This window comes from Spinacia oleracea, chromosome 3 (genome assembly GCF_020520425.1).
Source record: "Spinacia oleracea cultivar Varoflay chromosome 3, BTI_SOV_V1, whole genome shotgun sequence".
Classification (NCBI taxonomy): domain Eukaryota; kingdom Viridiplantae; phylum Streptophyta; class Magnoliopsida; order Caryophyllales; family Amaranthaceae; genus Spinacia; species Spinacia oleracea.
The window spans coordinates 135,126,864-135,152,125 of record NC_079489.1 but is presented as its reverse complement, the minus strand read 5'-3'; the positions used below and the strand labels follow the sequence as shown (position 1 = coordinate 135,152,125).

The window sequence follows — 25,262 nt, the reverse complement described above, 5'->3', positions numbered from 1 at the left end:
TAAGGGTAACACGTAGCGTCCATTGCTTTGTGCGTCCAAGTTATATGAGCGAATCGCATAAAAAATTAAAAATTTATATTCAAAATTAATGACAAATTAATAAATAATATTAATTTCATAATTTTAGGGCGAAAAATCGAAAATTTATTATTTAATTGATTTCCGATTAACATGGATTCAAGTCTAGGTCATAAAAATTTATAATTTAACATAAATATACAATTTTTATGGTGGTTTTTAATCATAGGTATCTAATTAAATTATAACTAATTATGAAAATCAAATTAATTCTAAATTATTCCAATTTTCAACAAATTAATCATAATTACAAATTAGATTGCATAATTAACAAGGCTAGGCATTCAAACTTGTTAAACATATACAGTAGGTCAATCAAAAATTCAAGATTTATCAACAAGAATCGCAAATATTTAATTTAACATCTTAAATTTACGAAATTTTGCATTCGAAAAACTAAAACCTCCGAAAAGTCATAGTTAGGCTTCGAATTTGAGAATTCTGGGTTCGGCCGAAAATTTTATTTTTGTCAAAATTTTAGAATGGCTTTTACATGCGGAATTGACACAAAAATCACTCGATTTGGATGAGTAACGAAGAAACTGCCGAAAACCTGCGTACGTATAATTAAATAAACGCAATTTGCAATTAATTAACAATTACGAAAATTAATCACCCCTTTTAATTCTTGCAAATTTGTAATATTTAACCATGTTCATGCAATTTAGATTATGAAAATAATAAGAGGCTCGTGATACCACTGTTAGGTTATGATACATATGACAATTCATAAATCATGCGGAAAAACCATAAAGGCAGGAAAGCATATTATTTACACATAATCATTTAGCATAGTTTAGATGCATACACTTTGTTGCGTGCCTTCCCTACCTGCGCCCGAACCGAACAAGAACAAGTCTTTAGGACTTCAAGTGTCGTCCCTCCGTAGATAGTCCACAGCACGTCCGGATCCGCCTTAAGCTTGACCAACTAGGATCGCCCTTAAGGTACTTAGAATTTTCGGCTAGTATAGGCAATTGTATGACTGAATTTTTGCTCTCAAAAATCACTTTGAATACTTGAATACTCGATATAAATTGTGAGCATTGATCACCTATTTATAGGGCATGGGTATCGGATATTAGAATCCTACTAGGAAACGATTTAGTGAATCTGAATTAATCTAAAATTCAATCACTTAATTTATCTAGTAGACTTAGGGAATCAATCTTATACGAATCCTAACCGATCAAGGTTTCGTACGCAAGCACAAACACTCACGCAGGCGCAGCAGCCCACGAGGGGCGCCGTGCGCGCGCGCGCTGAGCCCAGGCCCAGCAAGTGCTCGCAGCCCACGAGGGGCGCGCGCCTGCTGGCCTTGCTCTCGCCTTTGGGCTTTGCTTGCTTTGGTCGCGCGCGGGCTTTGCTAGGCGTTGGGCCTAGCTTCGTGCTAGGCTTTGCGTCTAGTAAGCTCGTCCGATGTTTATTCGTACGATACGCTTCCGATTAAATTCCCGGTTCCGGAATTCATTTCCGATACGAACAATATTTAATATTTCCAATTCCGGAATCAATTTCCGTTTCGAACAAATATCTAATATTTCCGTTTCCGGAATTATTTTCTGATTCCGATAATATTTCCGATTCTGACAATATTTCCGTTTCCGGCAATATTTCCGATTCCGGCAATATTTCCATTTCCGATAATATTTTCCGATACGTACCATGTTTCCGTTTCCGGCAACATCTACGACTTGGATAATATTTATATTTCCGATACGATCCATATTTCCGTTTCCGGTAATATCATCGTTTCCGTAGTATTCATTTCTTGCCTGTGACGATCTCAGCTCCCACTGAAACCAAGATCCGTCGATTCCGAATATCCATAGATGGAGTATTTAATGCCATTAAATACTTGATCCGTTTACGTACTATTTGTGTGACCCTACGGGTTCAGTCAAGAGTAAGCTGTGGATTAATATAATTAATTCCACTTGAACTGAAGCGGCCTCTAGTCAGGCATTCAGCTCACTTGATCTCACTGAATTATTAACTTGTTAATTAATACTGAACCGCATTTATTAGACTTAACATTGAATGCATACTTGGACCAAGGGCATTATTTCCTTCAAGTGTATGAATTTATTTTGATGAATAAAGCAAAGCAAATGTACCTGTATTATTAATAGAGAAGGTTTTCCTAGATCAGAACGCAAATTGGCAATTAAGGTCTCCATCCTTCCTCTATAAGCATTAGCATCCTGAATGTTAGTTGTATCACTCTCCCCTTGGTACCACAATACGCCTCGAATTCTTCCACCACCTTGAACGGCCGCTTTCGCCCGTGTTACCAACCGATTATACAAGTCACTTCCTTTACCCCATTGAATAATCTTTGTCCCGCCAACTGCACACGGGACCAAGCCGACAACATCAGATTTCGAAAAATTGCCAAACGAAAGGAGACTGTTGACAAAGGCCATGCCAGGGGCAACCCCACAAGTTTTATTCACATCGATGTCGATATGTAGTGGTTCATGAGCAACCACCCATCTCTGTTGGGCGTCAAACCGAAGGATGTTGGAACCCGTCCCATCTTCCGTTCATCACTCCGCCTTTACCGACCATGTTGCTTTGTCCCGCTAGGACAAATATGTTAGGTTATGATACATATGACAATTCATAAATCATGCGGAAAAACCATAAAGCCAGGAAAGCATATTATTTACACATAATCATTTAGCATAGTTTAGATGCATACTCTTTGTTGCGTGCCTTCCCTAGCTGCGCCCGAACCGAACAAGAACAAGTCTTTAGGACTCCAAGTGTCGTCCCTCCAGTCCACAGCACGTCCGGATCCGCCTTAAGCTTGACCAACTAGGATCGCCCTTAAGGTACTTAGAATTTTCGGCACTTATTAGGCAATTGTATGACTGAATTTTTGCTTTCAAAAATCACTTTGAATACTTGAATACTCTATGTAAATATGTGACCCTAGGCACCTATTTATAGAGCTATGGTAAAGGATTTGGAATCCTATTAGGATACTAATTTATTTAATTATAATCCTACTAGGACTCTAATTAAACAAACTAAATCTTTTAGGATTAGATTTAATCATATGACAAATCCCGGTAGCCTTAGGATTCGAGTAACACACTTCGAGTGATACGCTTATTAGAATCCTACTATAGCTCTATAAATAGGTGAATCTGATATTAGAATCCTACTAGGAAACGATTTAGTGAATCTGAATTAATCTAAAATTCAATCACTTAATTTATCTAGTAGACTTAGGGAATCAATCTTATACGAATCCTAACCGATCAAGGTTTCGTACGCAAGCACAAACACTCACGCAGGCGCAGCAGCCCACGAGGGGCGCCGTGCGCGCGCGCGCCCTGAGCCCAAGCCCAGCAAGTGCTCGCAGCCCATGAGGGGCGCGCGCCTGCTGGCCTTGCTCTCGCGTTTGGGCTTTGCTTGCTTAGGTCGCGCGCGGGCTTTGCTAGGCGTTGGGCCTAGCTTCGTGCTAGGCCTTGCGTCTAGCAAGCTCGTCCGATGTTTATTCGTACGATACGCTTCCGATTAAATTCCCGGTTCCGGAATTCATTTCCGATACGAACAATATTTAATATTTCCGATTCCGGAATCAATTTCCGTTTCGAACAAATATCTAATATTTCCGTTTCGGGAATTATTTTCTGATTCCGATAATATTTCCGATTCTGACAATATTTCCGTTTCCGGCAATATTTCCGATTCCGGCAATATTTCCATTTCCGATAATATTTTCCGATACGTACCATGTTTCCGTTTCCGGCAACATCTACGACTTGGATAATATTATATTTCCGATACGATCAATATTTCCGTTTCCGGTAATATCATCGTTTCCGGAGTATTCATTTCTTGCCTGTGACGATCTCAGCTCCCACTGAAACCAAGATCCGTCGATTCTGAATATCCATAGATGGAGTATTTAATGCCATTAAATACTTGATCCGTTTACGTACTATTTGTGTGACCCTACGGGTTCAGTCAAGAGTAAGCTGTGGATTAATATAATTAATTCCACTTGAACTGAAGCGGCCTCTAGTCAGGCATTCAGCTCACTTGATCTCACTGAATTATTAACTTGTTAATTAATACTGAACCGCATTTATTAGACTTCAAATTGAATGCATACTTGGACCAAGGGCATTATTTCCTTCAGTCTCCCACTTGTCCTTAGGGACAAGTGTGCATTTCCTAATTCCTTTGTCGCTCGATGCTTGCTCTTGAACATAAGGTAAGAGTTGTCATCCTTATTATGTCCAGAGGTGTTCCTCGGTTTCAGAGTTCAACTGATCAAATAAACAGATAATCATAGCCTATGATTCATCCGAGCACGGCCATGCATTTCACAGTTTCTAGCTCTCTGAGTGGCCTTGTACAACTTTTAAGCATCTCATCCCGATTTATGGGAGGACAATCCCAATCTTGCGATCTTGAGATTAGACTTCGTTTGATAGGTGATTACCTGAGCGTTGCCTTTATAGCCTCCTTTTACGGTGCGACGGTTGGTCAACGTCAAAGCAACCAGTTCTCAAACAAGTAATCTCAAATCACTCAGGTATTGAGGATTTAGTGTCTAATAATTTTAATGAAATTTACTTATGACAGATTTTCATCTCTTACAGTAAAGTTTCATAGGTCTTGTCCGATACTAGTCTTCCCAAAGTAAGTATCTATGCAAATGATTATGACATTGCCATGTCCACATAGTTCAAGAAACAGAACTACTAGTCATCTTGCATTCTAGTCGTCTAACGTTTTCTATGCGTCCAATTTTATAGAAAACTCCGACTAGGGACCATTTTTAACCTTTGACATTCAAGTTCACTTGATAGACATTTCTTAGTCACAGGACTGGTCCTGACAGTCTATCTTGAATATATCGTCAAATTGAAGGGACTCATCATTTAATACAAAACCAAGATTAAATGGAATATGAAAAATACATTTCATATATGATAAATGTTCAACCCCAACGTTTTACAAGCATGGGCCTCTAACCCATCTTTAAAACATTTCATGGAATTCAAAGCTATGCTTGATTTCCAGTGCTACAATGTGAGTGTTGCTTCTCACTTGTTGCATAGGTTTAGTTATCATGCTTTGCCAATCTTAATATCCTTTTCATCGAATGTTCTTTGAGATAGGATGATAAGATCTTCTGAGTATGTGTATTTTGTGATCTAGTCTGTCCAGCTACAAGAGTGGTTCTACGCATTTTTCAATGAAGAATCATCAAGTCAGCAGACATGTGATCTACCTAAGTTCAATGAAGAACTCATTAATACAAACAACTCTGTTTTATTGCTTCTTAGGCAATAAGTACTTCTACTTCAACTGTTTAGGTTGCTAGTGATGCTTTGTTTGGATTTACTTATCCAAGCAGTTCACAGATATGTGGAAGACTTTCCAGCTGTATCTTTGAACATAGAAATTAATATTTTAATTTCCCACGCAACAATTCATGGTCTCCAATCCATGTTGCCATTTTAAAACACGATGCTCTATAGCTCGTCCTTGCCAATGGTTAACTCCAAAGGGATCTTTCTTGATCCTTACCAGTGTTTATGCGTGTAGCATCAATATTTAGCATATCTTTATTTCCTTGAATCAAGAAGTAATCCTATGTACCTTTTCAAGTACCATAAGTTTTTCTTGATCTCAATCTAATTGGTCTTCACTTAGATCAATAGAGATTGGTATATGTTCGTCATGCCTAAAGTCATACGATACGTTTTTGGCGATCCTCATATTATATCATACATGATAAATTCTTTTGCAGAATAATTCCCAATTGAATTCTATTCATGTAACTTTAGCTCATCTAGTTTCAGTAGATACTAAATCCAGCTAAATTCTTTGACATATAATATAGGTTATGAATCTTACTCAGATCCTTTGATGTTTAACTTAGTAAATTCTTATACATAGTTCAAACATTCTTTACTTAGATTTATTCACATGGGTCGAATATCTCCAATGGAGTATTTCGTGTTTGATTTTAGTAAATGCCATTACTTAATCCAAAACAATAATATAAAATCTTTGTAAATAGATCTTAATACCCAGTAGGTACTAAGTTTCGCCTTGGTCCATCATTGATGAATAATTTCAAACCTAAGTCATTAGCATTTGAATGTTATTTCACAATAGAGAGATATGTGTTTGATACACACAGGACCAATTAAGTTTTACGTACTCCCACTAAACTTCTTATATATCTATAAGAATTATGTACGTTTTATGAAACTAAAATACTTATTAGTTTCACTAAAATACAGTTCCAATTCCCAATTGCTTGCTTAAATCTGTACTTAGATTTCATAAGCTAGCTTTCATTTCAAGCATTATTTGGATCCACAAATCCTATGACATACCATGTACATAGTTTCTTCCAACATTTGACTGAGGAATACGTTTTGTCATCCAGTTGTCATATGTACCAATATGCAATCATTGCTTGAATTATAGACTTGAGCATTACGATTATGCATGAGGTTTCAACACAATCCATACCATGAATTTGCTTGTAACCTTTAGCAACTAATTTAGCTTTGTGTGTGAACACAATTCCATGTTTGATGGTTTTTATCCTTAAAACAAACTTGCAACCAATAGGTGTGAAACTATTCTTGCAAATCAACAAAATTTCAATTTTGTCATCAAAACATTGAGTATGTTTTATGGCCTTTAACCAATTAAACATATAGTCTATATATGGCCTCTAACCATTTTAGGGAATCTATATTTCGTCATAGCTTTCTTATAAGTCACAAACTCATTAATCTATATGATAATAGTTTGACTGCAAGTTGTAGGTTTCTTCACTATTTAATAGAAGAATCTCATAGTTTCATTGACCTGATCTCTATGTTTCTTCACTATCTAATAGAAGAATCTCATGGTTTCAGTGACTTGAATTCTATGCCTACTTGGGTATAGAACATCAAACAATAGAATATCAATAGCCACTTGAAAGTCCTTTGAATATTCTGTTCTCTTTGAAGCACTTGTAAAGTCTTCTAAGAGATGTCTATTCTTTAAAGCCACTTCTAAAGTCCTTAAAGAATAAGTTCGGTTTTTCTGAAGCACTTCGAAAAGCCTCCGGAATGTCCGTTTATGTTTGTTGTTCGCCTCGAAAACTTTCGAGGTCTATTTTCTCCCACTTGTCATTTTGGAAACGAATCTCCAAAAGGACATTATTTCGAGCAAACAAACATTATGTTCTCAAAAATTCGTGGTAGAAACAATACCCTTGTGTCTCATTTGAATAAATCACAATGAAACATATATCTATACTTGGGCCTTAGTTTGTCGAATGACAAACACTAAGCTCCCACTGAGTTTTGCAACTCTCCAGATATATTTTATGAAAAGTTATTCTGAAATTACTTTTCAATAGCTTTGACGAATTTGGTTTAGTTTGGTGGTAGTTGAGCATTTGTTTTAGAAATTATAGGAAAAGTCTTTATGATTCTTCATTAATCGAATCAAGTACTAATTGACCTCGATTATTCCAACTAAGATATGCCATATCTTATGGACCTAGATTGTGAAATTACAACACACAATCATTGATGATCATATTTGGTCTCAAGTAATCATCAACATGATCTAACCTAGATCTTTATGATTTCTTGCCAAGTGGGATTTATACTTCTGAATCTTTGAACTAGTCAAACAGATTCAAACTTATATCACATTGAGTAAATAAACCTATATTCACTCAAATCTGTGTGAAATAATAAAGTCATAAAACCTTTCTTTAACTTTGAACTCTATCGTCTAGGCGTTCTAACAATAGTTCATATCTTTTGTTACTTTCAACAAGTAAGACTAGCTGTCTTAAATTGATCTAGAAATTAATCAACTTTCAAAAGTCTGTTAAAATAGAGCTTTTGAATGTTGACTTGTTGATATGGTCTAAGCAACAGTGCCAAAGATTAGTGGAACCTAGTAAAGTTTTTATTGTTAAAGTGTTGTTTGTTTTAATCAAGCATATTGACTCATCCCGTAAATGATCATTTCATTCAAATAAACAAACAAACAAACAGTGTTTTTGTTCTTCTGAATGTGAGTCTTTCTGTGTTTGAAGCAGAAATTTAGGTATGCTGATTATGGAACAAAATAGCCATTTAGTTCCAACCTTGAAAGGACTTAAAACAAACTAGATGACCCTGCAACTAATGTAGCATTGCCATGCTTCATTTCCCACTTGTAGGTCATTAGTGTAGCCTAGCTTCCTTTGTTTGAGTTATTACCGAAGAAGAACTTCAAGCGGTATATGATACCAAGGAAGTTTGATTGCTAGGTCACTTTTCTTTAAACATAAACTTATAGGTAGAAACGGAATCGTAAACTCCTTTCATTTGTTCCTTGTTTTCCTATTTCTTGTACCCTTTCTTATAGTCTTAATAATTGAATTCTTTAGTGTTGACTTTTATACTTTGTTGGACATGTCCAATGTCACCAACAAGGTTCTTTACCATTTATGTTGAATATTTTGTTTCAACTAGATGATCTTACCAGAAGCTTCTAAAGTTCTCTAAGCATCGATCTATTCGAATGTCTAGGGACTAGACTCATTCGAGAATTAAATGGAAAAAAGATTTTAGGTTGTTAACCATTGGTAAAGCTGAGCGTTTAAACTCAATGCTTTATGATCTCAAAACTACATTGTATTTTGAATTCACAAGCACCAATTGGTTTGCCATTCGATTTTGATATTCGAAAACAACCATAAAAGTCGCGAAAAGAAACGTACATTTTAAATTGCTCATTTTCTCTCATTTCCGTGAATCGTTCTTGGATTCACTACCAATCGAGGAAATTTACTGTTACCTTTCTAAAAGGATTAACCGCATTGCAAGATATTTAATTATAAACAATAATTAAAACATTCATTGAAGCATGCAAAGTCTAAACATTTATCATGAATAATAACTTGAAAATGAAAGCAATCATGCAATTTAAACAAGTCATTAGCATTTTATTCGAATTATGTGTTCCGGCAGGTGTGAATAAAATGATTCCAAGATCCTAAAATCATTGAAGAATTAAGCACAGTTTGTCGACTTAATTCTAAAACATCTTAGGTAAGCGAAAACCTTTTGCTAATAGTCTAGAAACTATTCTTGGTTGATAGGCACGTCTAAGAACTTATTAGGTAAACCTATCGATTTTGCCACGACATAAAAGGACTCCTTACTTATATCGTTGAGTTTCACCAAAACTAACATGTACTCACAATTATTTGTGTACCTTGCCCCTTTAGGACCAATAAGTAACACCTTGCTGAGCGAAAACTATTACTAGATTGATGTAAAGGATATCCAAGCAAGTGTATATTTTGGCATGGCACCTTTTAACTCAATTTTTAAGTTTGGAACTTAAGGCTCTTACTATGTTGGTTAGATTTTAAGTGAACTAAAATCCTTAATCATGCAACATAATCAAGCTTTTGATCTCATGCATTTTAAGACATATTTAAAAGCAATAAATAACTTAAAACATGCATAAGATAAATGTGATCTAGTATGGCCCGACTTCATCTTGAAACTTTAACTTCAAAGTCCGTCTTGAAAATCTCCGTGGGAGGCACCATTTTCTTCAAATAGGATAAGCTATAATTAAAACTAATTACAACTATTTGATGGTACGCAGACCATATTTGAATTCAAAAACAACTTTGGTACTTTAGACCAATTACATTCAAATTAAGGGTACGCAGACCATATTTTCTATCCTATTTGGGCCATACTAGTCACTTCATAACCTGCAAAACAGTACATATACTATATATACCATTCACCCATTCATTATCATGAATGGCCCACATAGCTGGTTAGTAAAACACATTATGCATCACATAAATATTTGCAGCAATTAATCAAGGGCACCAATAATCTACAAATTATTCAGTCCTTATTAATTCTAATCAAGTTGTTTTAGCCTTAAGGATTTGTAGACCTAATCAAGAGTTTATGACTAAAAGGGGCTCCCACTTAAACCAATAAATTCATATGCTTTACTAATTTTAAACATAAAAATGTATTTCTAGTCTAACCGGAAACATACAAATTTAATTAAAATTTAAAGCTCATATAAATTTATAATTGAATCCAAAAGTTTTATTTAATTTCAGTCGTATTTAAATTAATTCATGATTTTAATTTTAGTAAAATAATTAGAATAAATAAAATTTATTATAATTACAATATTCAAAATTAAAATCCAAGAAAATAATTTAAATTAACAATTTTAAAATTAATTAAAATTACGTAAACTGAAAATCTCAAATTTAAATTTAAAAACGATCTAATCGCAACGCAACAACCCCACGCAATACACGCCCATGGGCCACACGCACACAGCCATCGCTGGCCATGTGCGCGCAGCCCATGCGCTGCGTCGCATTGCTGCTGCTCACCATCGCAAGGCATCACGCGAGCTAGTGCTCGCTGCGCGCGCCAGCGCTCGACGCACGAGCATGCTGCCGCAGCCCATCGCTGGGCGCAGCGCTCGTCGCACGTCGCAACAAGCAAGCTGCTTGCCATCGCTGGGCGCAGCGCTCGTCGCACGTCGCAACAAGCACGCTGCACGCCATCGCTGGGCGCAGCGCTTGTCGCACGCACAATAGCGCTCGCTGCGCGCGAGCGATCCATGCTGGGGAGTAGCACTCGTGGCACGCGAGCTTGGGCTCGCTGCGCGCGAGGCTCCGCACACTTGCGCGAGGTAGTGCGCGCTGTGGCGCAGCTCGCTTGCTGCCCACACGCGACTGCTCGTGCCTTGCTCTCGCCCTCGCCCATTCGCCCATCGCACACAGCCCACGACACAAGGCAGGGCTGCTGCCTTGTGCTCGTGCACCATGCCCTTGCTCGCTGCATTCGTACCGCATGGGCGACGAGCTCCCTTGCTCGTCGTCGCATGCCCGCACTATACAACACCTCTTAAGGGTAACACGTAGCGTCCATTGCTTTGTGCGTCCAAGTTATATGAGCGAATCGCATAAAAAATTAAAAATTTATATTCAAAATTAATGACAAATTAATAAATAATATTAATTTCATAATTTTAGGGCGAAAAATCGAAAATTTATTATTTAATTGATTTCCGATTAACATGGATTCAAGTCTAGGTCATAAAAATTTATAATTTAACATAAATATACAATTTTTATGGTGGTTTTTAATCATAGGTATCTAATTAAATTATAACTAATTATGAAAATCAAATTAATTCTAAATTATTCCAATTTTCAACAAATTAATCATAATTACAAATTAGATTGCATAATTAACAAGGCTAGGCATTCAAACTTGTTAAACATATACAGTAGGTCAATCAAAAATTCAAGATTTATCAACAAGAATCGCAAATATTTAATTTAACATCTTAAATTTACGAAATTTTGCATTCGAAAAACTAAAACCTCCGAAAAGTCATAGTTAGGCTTCGAATTTGAGAATTCTGGGTTCGGCCGAAAATTTTATTTTTGTCAAAATTTTAGAATGGCTTTTACATGCGGAATTGACACAAAAATCACTCGATTTGGATGAGTAACGAAGAAACTGCCGAAAACCTGCGTACGTATAATTAAATAAACGCAATTTGCAATTAATTAACAATTACGAAAATTAATCACCCCTTTTAATTCTTGCAAATTTGTAATATTTAACCATGTTCATGCAATTTAGATTATGAAAATAATAAGAGGCTCGTGATACCACTGTTAGGTTATGATACATATGACAATTCATAAATCATGCGGAAAAACCATAAAGGCAGGAAAGCATATTATTTACACATAATCATTTAGCATAGTTTAGATGCATACACTTTGTTGCGTGCCTTCCCTAGCTGCGCCCGAACCGAACAAGAACAAGTCTTTAGGACTTCAAGTGTCGTCCCTCCGTAGATAGTCCACAGCACGTCCGGATCCGCCTTAAGCTTGACCAACTAGGATCGCCCTTAAGGTACTTAGAATTTTCGGCTAGTATAGGCAATTGTATGACTGAATTTTTGCTCTCAAAAATCACTTTGAATACTTGAATACTCGATATAAATTGTGAGCATTGATCACCTATTTATAGGGCATGGGTATCGGATATTAGAATCCTACTAGGAAACGATTTAGTGAATCTGAATTAATCTAAAATTCAATCACTTAATTTATCTAGTAGACTTAGGGAATCAATCTTATACGAATCCTAACCGATCAAGGTTTCGTACGCAAGCACAAACACTCACGCAGGCGCAGCAGCCCACGAGGGGCGCCGTGCGCGCGCGCGCTGAGCCCAGGCCCAGCAAGTGCTCGCAGCCCACGAGGGGCGCGCGCCTGCTGGCCTTGCTCTCGCCTTTGGGCTTTGCTTGCTTTGGTCGCGCGCGGGCTTTGCTAGGCGTTGGGCCTAGCTTCGTGCTAGGCTTTGCGTCTAGCAAGCTCGTCCGATGTTTATTCGTACGATACGCTTCCGATTAAATTCCCGGTTCCGGAATTCATTTCCGATACGAACAATATTTAATATTTCCAATTCCGGAATCAATTTCCGTTTCGAACAAATATCTAATATTTCCGTTTCCGGAATTATTTTCTGATTCCGATAATATTTCCGATTCTGACAATATTTCCGTTTCCGGCAATATTTCCGATTCCGGCAATATTTCCATTTCCGATAATATTTTCCGATACGTACCATGTTTCCGTTTCCGGCAACATCTACGACTTGGATAATATTTATATTTCCGATACGATCCATATTTCCGTTTCCGGTAATATCATCGTTTCCGGAGTATTCATTTCTTGCCTGTGACGATCTCAGCTCCCACTGAAACCAAGATCCGTCGATTCCGAATATCCATAGATGGAGTATTTAATGCCATTAAATACTTGATCCGTTTACGTACTATTTGTGTGACCCTACGGGTTCAGTCAAGAGTAAGCTGTGGATTAATATAATTAATTCCACTTGAACTGAAGCGGCCTCTAGTCAGGCATTCAGCTCACTTGATCTCACTGAATTATTAACTTGTTAATTAATACTGAACCGCATTTATTAGACTTAACATTGAATGCATACTTGGACCAAGGGCATTATTTCCTTCAAGTGTATGAATTTATTTTGATGAATAAAGCAAAGCAAATGTACCTGTATTATTAATAGAGAAGGTTTTCCTAGATCAGAACGCAAATTGGCAATTAAGGTCTCCATCCTTCCTCTATAAGCATTAGCATCCTGAATGTTAGTTGTATCACTCTCCCCTTGGTACCACAATACGCCTCGAATTCTTCCACCACCTTGAACGGCCGCTTTCGCCCGTGTTACCAACCGATTATACAAGTCACTTCCTTTACCCCATTGAATAATCTTTGTCCCGCCAACTGCACACGGGACCAAGCCGACAACATCAGATTTCGAAAAATTGCCAAACGAAAGGAGACTGTTGACAAAGGCCATGCCAGGGGCAACCCCACAAGTTTTATTCACATCGATGTCGATATGTAGTGGTTCATGAGCAACCACCCATCTCTGTTGGGCGTCAAACCAAAGGATGTTGGAACCCGTCCCATCTTCCGTTCATCACTCCGCCTTTACCGACCATGTTGCTTTGTCCCGCTAGGACAAATATGTTAGGTTATGATACATATGACAATTCATAAATCATGCGGAAAAACCATAAAGCCAGGAAAGCATATTATTTACACATAATCATTTAGCATAGTTTAGATGCATACTCTTTGTTGCGTGCCTTCCCTAGCTGCGCCCGAACCGAACAAGAACAAGTCTTTAGGACTCCAAGTGTCGTCCCTCCAGTCCACAGCACGTCCGGATCCGCCTTAAGCTTGACCAACTAGGATCGCCCTTAAGGTACTTAGAATTTTCGGCACTTATTAGGCAATTGTATGACTGAATTTTTGCTCTCAAAAATCACTTTGAATACTTGAATACTCTATGTAAATATGTGACCCTAGGCACCTATTTATAGAGCTATGGTAAAGGATTTGGAATCCTATTAGGATACTAATTTATTTAATTATAATCCTACTAGGACTCTAATTAAACAAACTAAATCTTTTAGGATTAGATTTAATCATATGACAAATCCCGGTAGCCTTAGGATTCGAGTAACACACTTCGAGTGATACGCTTATTAGAATCCTACTATAGCTCTATAAATAGGTGAATCTGATATTAGAATCCTACTAGGAAACGATTTAGTGAATCTGAATTAATCTAAAATTCAATCACTTAATTTATCTAGTAGACTTAGGGAATCAATCTTATACGAATCCTAACCGATCAAGGCATTCAGCTCACTTGATCTCACTGAATTATTAACTTGTTAATTAATACTGAACCGCATTTATTAGACTTAACATAGAATGCATACTTGGACCAAGGGCATTATTTCCTTCAGTCTCCCACTTGTCCTTAGGGACAAGTGTGCATTTCCTAATTCCTTTGTCGCTCGATGCTTGCTCTTGAACATAAGGTAAGAGTTGTCATCCTTATTATGTCCAGAGGTGTTCCTCGGTTTCAGAGTTCAACTGATCAAATAAACAGATAATCATAGCCTATGATTCATCCGAGCACGGCCATGCATTTCACAGTTTCTAGCTCTCCGAGTGGCCTTGTACAACTTTTAAGCATCTCATCCCGATTTATGGGAGGACAATCCCAATCTTGCGATCTTGAGATTAGACTTCGTTTGATAGGTGATTACCTGAGCGTTGCCTTTATAGCCTCCTTTTAAGGTGCGACGGTTGGTCAACGTCAAAGCAACCAGTTCTCAAACAAGTAATCTCAAATCACTCAGGTATTGAGGATTTAGTGTCTAATAATTTTAATGAAATTTACTTATGACAGATTTTCATCTCTTACAGTAAAGTTTCATAGGTCTTGTCCGATACTAGTCTTCCCAAAGTAAGTATCTATGCAAATGATTATGACATTGCCATGTCCACATAGTTCAAGAAACAGAACTACTAGTCATCTTGCATTCTAGTCGTCTAACGTTTTTCTATGCGTCCAATTTTATAGAAAACTCCGACTAGGGACCATTTTCAACCTTTGACATTTAATTTCACTTGATAGACATTTCTTAGTCACAGGACTGGTCCTGACAGTCTATCTTGAATACATCGTCAAATTGAAGGGACTCATCATTTAATAAACCACAAATTAAATGGAAAAATGAATTCTCTTCATTTATTGTGAATGATTAACCAATAATGTTTTACAAAGATTTAAACTCTAAAACTTTAAAACATTAAACAGGGATATCAAAGCCATTCTCCAATATGCTTGATTCCCATAGCTGCAGTGTGCGAGTTGTGCTTCGCCTGCGGCAGAGGTTTAGTTAATGGATCTGATATGTTGTCATCAGTTCCAATCTTGTTTATCTCGACTTCTTTTCTTTCAACGAACTCTCGTAGAAGGTGAAATCTACGAAGTACATGCTTGACTCTCTGGTGGTGTCTAGGCTCCTTTGCCTGTGCAATAGCTCCGTTATTATCACAATACAGGGCTATTGGTCCTTTAATGGAGGGGACTACACCAAGTTCACCTATGAACTTCCTTAGCCATATAGCTTCCTTTGCTGCTTCATGTGCAGCAATGTACTCCGCTTCAGTTGTAGAATCCGCAATGGTGCTTTGCTTAGCACTTTTCCAGCTTACTGCACCTCCGTTGAGGCAGAAGACAAACCCAGACTGTGATCTGAAATCATCTTTGTCGGTTTGGAAACTTGCGTCCGTATAGCCTTTAACAATTAATTCATCATCTCCACCATAGACCAGGAAGTCATCTTTGTGCCTTTTCAGGTACTTCAGAATATTCTTGGCAGCAGTCCAATGCGCCTCTCCTGGGTCTGACTGGTATCTGCTCGTAGCACTGAGTGCGTACGCAACATCCGGGCGTGTACATATCATAGCATACATTATTGAACCAATCAATGATGCATATGGAATCCCATTCATTCGTCTACGCTCATCAAGTGTTTTTGGGCACTGAGTCTTGCTTAGAGTTATTCCATGAGACATGGGTAGGTAGCCTCGCTTGGAGTCCGCCATCTTGAACCTATCAAGCACCTTATTGATATAAGTGCTTTGACTAAGTCCAATCATCCTTTTAGATCTATCTCTGTAAATCATGATGCCTAATATGTACTGTGCTTCTCCTAGATCTTTCATCGAAAAACATTTCCCAAGCCAAATCTTGACAGAGTTCAACATAGGAATGTCATTTCCGATAAGTAATATGTCGTCGACATATAATACTAGGAAAGCAATCTTGCTCCCACTGACCTTCTTGTATACACAAGATTCGTCTGCGTTCTTGATGAAACCAAAGTCACTGACTGCTTCATCAAAACGTATATTCCAGCTCCTGGATGCCTGCTTCAATCCGTAGATTGACTTCTTTAGCTTGCATACCTTTTTAGCATTCTTTGGATCCTCAAAACCTTCAGGCTGTGTCATAAACACAGTTTCTGTTAAAACGCCGTTTAAGAAAGCAGTTTTGACATCCATCTGCCATATTTCGTAATCGTAATATGCAGCGATTGCTAACATTATCCGAATAGACTTTAGCATTGCAACTGGTGAAAAAGTTTCATCGTAATCCACACCGTGGACTTGCCTGTAACCTTTTGCAACCAATCTAGCTTTGAAAACTTCAAGTTTCCCATCCTTGTCCTTTTTCAGTTTGAAAACCCATTTGCTTCCAATCGCTTGGTAGCCATCTGGCAAATCGACCAAATCCCATACTTGGTTTTCAGACATGGAGTCTAATTCAGATTGCATGGCTTCTTGCCATTGCTTGGAGCTAGGGCTCGTCATAGCTTGTTTGTAAGTCGCAGGTTCATCACTTTCAAGTAATAGAACGTCATAGCTCTCGTTCGTCAAAATACCTAAGTACCTTTCCGGTTGAGATCTATATCTTTGCGATCTACGCGGGGTAACATTTCTAGATTGACCATGATTCTCACCAGATTCTTCTAAAGATCTCTGAGTTTCATCCTGAATGTCATCTTGAGCATTCTCTAGAGTTTGTTGTTCGACTCGAATTTCTTCGAGGTCTACTTTTCTCCCACTTGTCATTTTGGAAATGTGATCTCTCTCCAAAAAGACACCATCTCGAGCAACAAACACCTTGTTCTCAGATTTATTGTAGAAGTAATACCCCTTTGTCTCCTTTGGATAGCCCACAAGGATACATTTGTCAGATTTTGGATGAAGTTTGTCTGAAATTAATCGTTTGACGTATACTTCACATCCCCAAATCTTCATAAAAGACACATTTGGAGGCTTTCCAAACCATAAATCATATGGAGTCTTTTCGACAGCTTTAGACGGAGCTCTATTTATAGTGAGTGCAGCTGTATTTAGTGCATGTCCCCAAAATTCTAATGGAAGTTTGGCCTGACCCATCATTGACCTGACCATGTCTAGCAAGGTTCTGTTCCTCCATTCCGACACACCGTTCCATTGTGGTGTTCCAGGAGGAGTCAATTCTGATAGAATTCCACATTCTTTCAGATGGTCATCAAATTCATAGCTCAGATATTCACCGCCTCTATCAGACCGCAGTGCCTTAATCTTCTTGCCTAATTGATTCTCTACTTCACTCTGAAATTCCTTGAATTTATCAAAGGATTCAGACTTATGCTTCATTAGGTAGACATAACCATATCTACTGAAGTCATCAGTGAAAGTGATAAAGTAGCTGAAACCACCTCTAGCATTTATACTCATTGGTCCACATACATCTGTATGGATTAAACCCAATAGTTCATTTGCTCTTTCTCCAACTTTAGAGAAAGGTTGCTTTGTCATTTTGCCAAGTAAACATGATTTGCATTTACCATAATCCTCTAAGTCAAATGGTTCTAGAATTCCTTCCTTTTGAAGTCTTTCTAAGCGTTTCAAGTTTATATGGCCTAATCGACAATGCCACAGATAGGTGAGATCTGAATCATCCTTTTTGGCCTTTTTGGTATTTACGTTATATACTTGTTTGTCGTGATCTAATAAATAAAGTCCATTGACTAATCTAGCAGATCCATAAATCATCTCTTTAAAATAAAACGAACAACTATTGTCTTTTATTAAAAAGAAAAATCCCTTAGAATCTAAGCAAGAAACTGAAATGATGTTTTTAGTAAGACTTGGAACATGGAAACATTCTTCCAGTTCCAAAACTAGCCCGGAGGGAAACGACAAATAATAAGTTCCTACAGCTAATGCAGCAATCCGTGCTCCATTTGCCACTCGTAGGTCGACTTCACCCTTGCTTAACTTTCTACTTCTTCTTAGTCCCTGTGGATTGGAACATAAGTGTGAGCCACAACCTGTATCTAATACCCAAGAAGTTGAATTAGCAAGTATACAGTCTATAACGAAAATACCTGAAGATGGAACGACTGTTCCGTTCTTCTGATCTTCCTTTAGCTTCAAGCAATCTCTCTTCCAATGCCCCTTCTTCTTGCAATAGAAGCATTCGGATTCAGAAGTGGGTTGAGTGACCTTCCTCTTTACAGATTTGGCGCCAGTTTGCTTAGTTGGGTTGGCCTTGTTGCCACCTTTCTTAGCATTCCTCTTCTTTCCAGATTTCTTGAACTTGCCCCCACGCACCATAAGCACATCCTGCTTATCACTTTTGAGCGACTTTTCAGCGGTCTTCAGCATACCGTGAAGCTCAGTGAGCGTTTTGTCCAGACTATTCATACTGTAGTTCAGTTTGAACTGATCATACCCGCTATGAAGAGAATGGAGGATGGTGTCTATAGCCATTTCCTGAGAAAATTGCTGATCCAGCAGACTCATATCCTCAATGAGTCCAATCATTTTGAGAACATGTGGACTTACGGGCTCGCCTTTCTTAAGCTTGGTCTCAAGAATTTGCCTATGAGTCTCGAATCTTTCGACTTGAGCCAGATCTTTGAACATGTTCTTCAACTCACTGATGATTGTGAAAGCATCTGAGTTGATGAACGTTTTTTGAAGATCTGCACTCATGGTGGCGAGCATTAGACATTTCACATCCTTGTTGGCATCAATCCAACGATTGAGGGCTGCCTGAGTGACCCCGTCGCCTGTGGCTTCGGGCATCGCCTCTTTCCTGCATAAGAACTATTTGCATGTTCCTTTGTCAGTCTCGTCCGATGCTAATTCGTACGACGCGCTTCCGATTAAATTCCCGATTCCGGAATTTATTTCCGATATGAACAATATTTAATATTTCCGATTCCGGAATTGATTTCCGTTTCGAACAAATATTTAATATTTCCGTTTCCGGAATTATTTTTCGATTCCGATAATATTTCCGATTCTGACAATATTTCCGTTTCCGACAATATTTCCGATTCTGGCAATATTTCCATTTCCGATAATATTTTCCGATACGTACCATGTTTCCGTTTCCGGCAACATCTACGACTTGGATAATATTTACATTTCCGATACGATCCATATTTCCGTTTCCGGTAATATCATCGTTTCCGGAGCATTCTTTTCTTGCCTGTGACGATCTCAGCTCCCACTGAAACCAAGATCCGTCGATTCCGAATATCCAAAGATGGAGTATTTAATGCCATTAAATACTTGATCCGTTTACGTACTATTTGTGTGACCCTACGGGTTCAGTCAAGAGTAAGCTGTGGATTAATATCATTAATTCCACTTGAACTGAAGCGGCCTCTAGATAGGCATTCAGCTCACTTGATCTCATTGAATTATTAACTTGTTAATTAATACTGAACCGCATTTATTAGACTTAACATAGAATGCATACTTGGACCAAGGGCATTATTTCCTTCAAAATATGTCCCCAGGCACCTCACCATTGTTGTCTGCCGCTTTAATCAAAAACAAAACCATCATCATTACCATGCTTATCGTCATCTTCTCTACTCAATTTTTTAACACCTTTTTGGCCTTACAAATACCTAATATATCATAATCGTTTTCATAAAAGACTTAGGAAACAAATCCAATGTTTATTTGCTTGCAATAATTACTACCTACAATTTCTGTTTGAGTTTCCTAGGTATTTTACAGATACTTTACAGATTTTGATGGTGTGGTAACACTTTAATTGATGTAATTTTGTACGAAAATGCTTCAGTCCACCGAAATTGACCATTTTCAGCCACAACAAAAATATGATTTCTTTTTCTTTTTGTTTTTGGTTGTAATTTTAATAAATAATTCCTGAAATTTGAAAATTCATTTCTTTAATACTTGAAATATTTTACTGAATTTATGTAAAATTTAGAAAATTCATGAAAATTAATTTCACAAATTTTACAACCTTTAAAAGCAATGAGTTAATTTTTACTCCCTCCGTTTCTTTTTTTATTTTTATTTTTATTTTTTCCAACAACAAGATTTTTGTGATTCAAAAGCTGGTGCTGAGCTTCTCCACTTGGTTCGCAAGGTAATTTCTCTCTCTTTTAATTTATTTTTTGTTTCTTGAATTTAATTTAGTTTTGTGTAAGAAAGGTTGGTAATTAGAGTTTTGTTGGTAATTAGTTTGAATTGTGAAAATTAGATTAATTTAATTTGGAGTGATTTTGTTGGTTTGTTCGATTAGGTACGTACTGGTATACTTTTCTTGGAATGGTTATGTTGTTCATGTTAACAGGAACTGAAATGACATGAACAAGAAATGAAAAAAAGTCGTGTTGATTGTTTATTAATTAAGCTTCGGATATCGGTTGCTATATATTCTGGTTGTCCTTGCATGATTGGAATGTTTATATCTTTAAGTTTTTTTTTGAGGTAAGAAGAAAGTACATTAGGAGGCCCTCCGCACGTGGGTAACTCCTAAGTAATCGTTTGAGATAATAAAAGACAACATAGGGCTAATCCCCGGATCAACATACATAGTACTTGGAATCAGATGACCAACGTTTGCAATACAATCTGCCGCCTGATTAGCTTCCCTCTAGATGTGCGAGATCTCCCCGAAGTCAAAGTGTTGAGAAAGAAGCTTTTTGATATCCGTGATGATGGTGTCAAGTTTCCATGGTGTTGCCCATATTCCCTTCACGGTGTTTATGACTAATAGATTGTCTCCTTCTATGCATAAATTCTTGATTTGTAGATGAATAGCTTCTTGAATGCCTTTATGGAGGGCGAGTGCTTCAGCCATGTAGACTTGAGAGTTGCCAATGTTGGAAGTCGCGGCACTTAAGTGATGGCATATATGGTCTCTGATGATGGAGCCTGCTGCAGCAGAGGAGTTTTTGTGTGATCCATCAAAGTTGAGTTTGAAATGGTTTGGAGGTGGTGGATGCCAGCGGACAGGAATGTTGTTGGAGGTGGCTGATGTAGATAGTGAGGAACCTGAAAGAAGACCTGTTTCAAGGGCAGAGTCCAGTTTGTTTCTGGCAATCCATTCCGAGTGAGCAGAAATGGCTGCAAAGTAGATTTTGATTGGGTTAAACGATCTATTTTTGAAGACGCATTTATTTCTTTCTTTCCAGATTGCCCAATTCAGAAAAACAACCTTAATTTGAGTTTCGGGAAATTTTCGCAGAGAGCTTAGGAGCTCCATAATAGGTTGAAACTGAAAGGAGAAGTCAAGCCACCTTTTTACAAGTGGATAGTTCCAGGCGTTTTTTGTTAGGTTATGATACATATGACAATTCATAAATCATGCGGAAAAAATCATAAAGCCAGGAAAGCATATTATTTACACATAATCATTTAGCATAGTTTAGATGCATACACTTTGTTGCGTGCCTTCCCTAGCTGCGCCCGAACCGAACAAGAACAAGTCTTTAGGACTCCAAGTGTCGTCCCTCCGTAGATAGTCCACAGCACGTCCGGATCCGCCTTAAGATTGACCAACTAGAATCGCCCTTAAGGTACTACTTATTTTCGGCTAAATGGGCAAGAGTTATGGCTGATTTTTCTGCTTAAAAATCCTAGCTTTGAATACTTGAAAACTTGTATATAAATAATGACCCTAGGCCCTTATTTATAGAGGTATGGAAAAGGAATTGTAATCCTACTAGGATGTGGATTTGTTAATTAGAACTTTATTAGGACTCTAAATAACAAAGCAATTCTAATAAGATTAGGATTTTAATCTTCGCATGAATCCTAATAGAATTAGGATTTCCCGCACACGCATCGTACAAGCCGTGCACCCGCGCAGGCCTTGCGGAACACGACAAGCGCACAGCCCATGTGCGGTGCTGCGTGCGCGCGCGCCCTTGGCTGGGCCTGGCCTTGCGTTGGGCCTGGCCTTGCGTTGGGCCTGGTCGAGGCGTGCGTTGCTGTGTGCGGCTCGCTGGGCGATGGCCTGGCTTCGTGCTGGGCCTTCGTCTAGCGGGCCTCGTCCGATGCTAATTCGTACGATACGCTTCCGATTAAATTCCTGATTCCGGAATTCATTTCCGATACGAACAACATTTAATATTTCCGATTCCGGAATTAATTTCCGTTTCGAACAAATATTTAATATTTCCGTTTCCGGAATTATTTTCCGATTCCGATAATATTTCCGATTCTGACAATATTTCCGTTTCCGGCAATATTTCCGATTCCGGCAATATTTCCATTTCCGATACGTACCATGTTTCCGTTTCCGGCAACATCTACGACTTGGATAATATTTATATTTCCGATACGATCCATATTTCCGTTTCCGGCAATATCATCGTTTCCGGAGTATTCATTTCTTGCCTGTGACGATCTCAGCTCCCACTGAAACCAAGATCCGTCGATTCTGAATATCCATAGATGGAGTATTTAATGCCATTAAATACTTGATCCGTTTACGTACTATTTGTGTGACCCTACGGGTTCAGTCAAGAGTAATCTGTGAATTAATATCATTAATTCCACTTGAACTGAAGCGGCCTCTAGCTAGGCATTCAGCTCACTTGATCTCACTGAATTATTAACTTGTTAATTAATACTAAACCGCATTTATTAGACTTAACATAGAATGCATACTTGGACCAAGGGCATTATTTCCTTCAGTCCCCCACTTGTCCTTAGGGACAAGTGTGCATTTCCTATTTCCTTTGTCGCTTGATGCTTGCTCTTGAACATAAGGTAAGAGTTGTCATCCTTATTATGTCCAGAGGTGTTCCTCGGTTTCAGAGTTCAACTGATCAAATAAACAGATAATCATAGCCTATGATTCATCCGAGCACGGCCATGCATTTCACAGTTTCTAGCTCTCCGAGTGGCCTTGTACAACTTTTAAGAATCTCATCCCGATTTATGGGAGGACAATCCCAATCTTGCGATCTTGAGATTAGACTTCGTTTGATAGGTGATTACCTGAGCGTTGCCTTTATAGCCTTCTTTTACGGTGCGACGGTTGGTCAACGTCAAAGCAACCAGTTCTCAAACAAGTAATCTCAAATCACTCAGGTATTGAGGATTTAGTGTCTAATAATTTTAATGAAATTTACTTATGACAGATTTTCATCTCTTACAGTAAAGTTTCATAGGTCTTGTCCGATACTAGTCTTCCCAAAGTAAGTATCTATGCAAATGATTATGACATTGCCATGTCCACATAGTTCAAGAAACAGAACTACTAGTCATCTTGCATTCTAATCGTCTAACGTTTTTTATGCGTCCAATTTTATAGAAAACTCCGACTAGGGACCATTTTCAACCTTTGACATTCAAGTTCACTTGATAGACATTTCTTAGTCACAGGACTGGTCCTGACAGTCTATCTTGAATATATCGTCAAATTGAAGGGACTCATCATTTAATAAACCACTAATTAAATGGAAAAATGAATTCTTTTCATTTGTTGTGAATGATTAACCAATAATGTTTTACAAAGATTAAAACTCTAAAACTTTAAAACATTAAACAGGGACATCAAAGCCATTCTCCAATATGCTTGATTCCCATAGCTGCAGTGTGCGAGTTGTGTTTCGCCTGCGGCAGAGGTTTAGTTAATGGATCTGATATGTTGTCATCAGTTCCAATCTTGTTTATCTCGACTTCTTTTCTTTCAACGAACTCTCGTAGAAGGTGAAATCTACGAAGTACATGCTTGACTCTCTGGTGGTGTCTAGGCTCCTTTGCCTGTGCAATAGCTCCGTTATTATCACAATATAGGGCTATTGGTCCTTTAATGGAGGGGACTACACCAAGTTCACCTATGAACTTCCTTAGCCATATAGCTTCCTTTGCTGCTTCATGTGCAGCAATGTACTCCGCTTCAGTTGTAGAATCCGCAATGGTGCTTTGCTTAGCACTTTTCCAGCTTACTGCATCTCCGTTGAGGCAGAAGACAAACCCAGACTGTGATCTGAAATCATCTTTGTCGGTTTGGAAACTTGCGTCCGTATAGCCTTTAACAATTAATTCATCATCTCCACCATAGACCAGGAAGTCATCTTTGTGCCTTTTCAGGTACTTCAGAATATTCTTGGCAGAAGTCCAATGCGCCTCTCCTGGGTCTGACTGGTATCTGCTCGTAGCACTGAGTGCGTACGCAACATCCGGGCGTGTACATATCATAGCATACATTATTGAACCAATCAATGATGCATATGGAATCCCATTCATTCGTCTACGCTCATCAAGTGTTTTTGGGCACTGATTCTTGCTTAGAGTTATTCCATGAGACATGGGTAGGTAGCCTCGCTTGGAGTCCGCCATCTTGAACCTATCAAGCACCTTATTGATATAAGTGCTTTGACTAAGTCCAATCATCCTTTTAGATCTATCTCTGTAAATCTTGATGCCCAATATGTACTGTGCTTCTCCTAGATCTTTCATCGAAAAACATTTCCCAAGCCAAATCTTGACAGAGTTCAACATAGGAATGTCATTTCCGATAAGTAATATGTCGTCGACATATAATACTAGGAAAGCAATTTTGCTCCCACTGACCTTCTTGTATACACAAGATTCGTCTGCGTTCTTGATGAAACCAAAGTCACTGACTGCTTCATCAAAACGTATATTCCAGCTCCTGGATGCCTGCTTCAATCCGTAGATTGACTTCTTTAGCTTGCATACCTTTTTAGCATTCTTTGGATCCTCAAAACCTTCAGGCTGTGTCATAAACACAGTTTCTGTTAAAACGCCGTTTAAGAAAGCAGTTTTGACATCCATCTGCCATATTTCGTAATCGTAATATGCAGCGATTGCTAACATTATCCGAATAGACTTTAGCATTGCAACTGGTGAAAAGGTT

General features: G+C 38.1%; 1 pseudogene; it reads right to left on the bottom strand.

The window, feature by feature from the left end:
* Positions 1 to 13,698, bottom strand: part of LOC110800091 (probable carbohydrate esterase At4g34215) — a 43,185-nt pseudogene extending 29,487 nt beyond the window's left edge.
* Positions 13,699 to 25,262: the final 11,564 nt, after the last annotated feature.